Consider the following 1812-nt stretch of genomic DNA (forward strand, 5'->3'; position numbering starts at 1 on the left):
TAACTTTATCCCACAAATGGCTCCAAGCACTATGGGACTTAACATCTGAGGCCATCAGTCCCCTAGACTTAGCACTCCGTCATCAGGCCACATTTGACCAACGGGGACCATCCGACCGCCGTGTCATCCTCAGCTGAGGATGCGGACAGGAGGGGCATGTGGTCAGCACACCGCTCTCCCGGTCGTTATGATGGTTTTCTTTGACCGGAGCCGCTACCATTCGGTCGAGTAGCTCCTCAATCGGCATCACGAGGCTGAGTGCACCCAGAAAAATGCCAACAGCTCATGGCGGCCCGGATGGTCACCCATCTAAGTGCCGGTCACGCCCGACAGCGCTTAACTTCGGTGATCTGACGGGAACCGGTGTATCCACTGCGACAAGGCCGTTGCCAGTCCCCTAGACTTAGGACTACTTAAACATAACTAACCTAAGGACATCACACACATATCCATGCCCGAGGCAGGATTCGAACCTGTGACTGTAGCAGCAGCGTGGTTCCGGACTGAAGCGCCTAGAACCGCTCGGCCACAGCTGCCGGCCTTTATCCCACAGGTGTACGAGAGTACACATATGATTACGACTGCAGAGTTGTGCATGATTTCTGACTAAAAATTCAATGTGCTATGAAGCCCCAGTGTTCTGAAATTTAAGTCTGTAAACGCTATAGAAGGAATAGAAGAGGGCCTCGATACGTTACCACATCAAATGTGTACTTTACCAGAGTTGACAGACAATAAACGATGCTCACAAGGACGACCATGACTAGCAAGTTATGAAACAACTAAACTGCTCAAAGAATGTTTTGCACAAACTGCATATAGGCGGACGTGTGGGAGCTTACTTTATAGGCGATCAGCGAATGAAAGCCCTAAAAGCCCTATAAAACTGGAAAATAATAGCTTGTTTCCGAAATAAAAAGAATTCATACCAAAACAAAGGCTGTCCGTTCAAACGTACACCTATTGGACATCTGAAATTTAAATCTGCTGCTAGGTAACGTTTAACACCCTGCTGGTCCAGCCTGTGCGTTATAATGTTCTTGGACCCTGCTTCGACTGGTGTACAGAATGTGGTCCAGATGTTGTAGCCCAATCCTGTCCAATTTTCTGACAATGGTCCCCCTAAGATCATGTATTATCTGACAAGGATTCTAACAGTAGCGTACTGGACGTTTCAAGTGGCCCCCAAGCGTGCTCGATCGAGTTCATGTCAGCGCGTACGAGCTCTTATGGAAGCTTACCAACAGCCGTCCTTCACGTGAACGATTCACGGCTGTAACAGAAAAAGAGGATGGAGTTGTGGGGCGGGGAGGGGGTGGGCACTGACAGTGACGGACGAAATACCCCCCCGCAATCTAATGTAAGATGGCTTGTGGAGTATACACTGAACAGCCAAAACACCCAAAACATTATGGACACTGTTCACCGAGACGTTCGATGCACGTGACGCAGTGAGTAAGGTATGTAAGTGGTGCAGAGACGGATGCAACATCAGCCTAGTGAAGATATGGACTGCAAATGGGGAAATCCATTGACATAAGCGACTGTGACAAAGAGCAGCTTACTATTACGCAGAGCGTGTGAACGAGTAACTTGAAAACGGAGAAACTGGTCGAATGTTCATGTGCTAGTTTCATGAGCACCTACGGTAGGTGGTAGAAGAACAGAGAAACTACCACTAGGCGCTAAGTGGTTAGACGTCCAGGATTCTTCACAGAACATGGGGTTTGGAGGCTTTTCTGCTCTGCAAAGTAGGATAGATAGTAATCTTCGTATCTCTGCCGAAAGAGCACATTTGCTGGTGCATGCACA

The 1812-nt window shown here is 48.5% G+C and overlaps 1 pseudogene; it reads right to left on the reverse strand.

Annotated features, from left to right (window-relative positions):
• Window positions 1-273: 273 nt before the first annotated feature.
• On the reverse strand, window positions 274-391 carry LOC124620570 (annotated as a pseudogene).
• Window positions 392-1812: the final 1421 nt, after the last annotated feature.

Source organism: Schistocerca americana, chromosome 6 (assembly GCF_021461395.2).
Source record: "Schistocerca americana isolate TAMUIC-IGC-003095 chromosome 6, iqSchAmer2.1, whole genome shotgun sequence".
Lineage (NCBI taxonomy): Eukaryota > Metazoa > Arthropoda > Insecta > Orthoptera > Acrididae > Schistocerca > Schistocerca americana.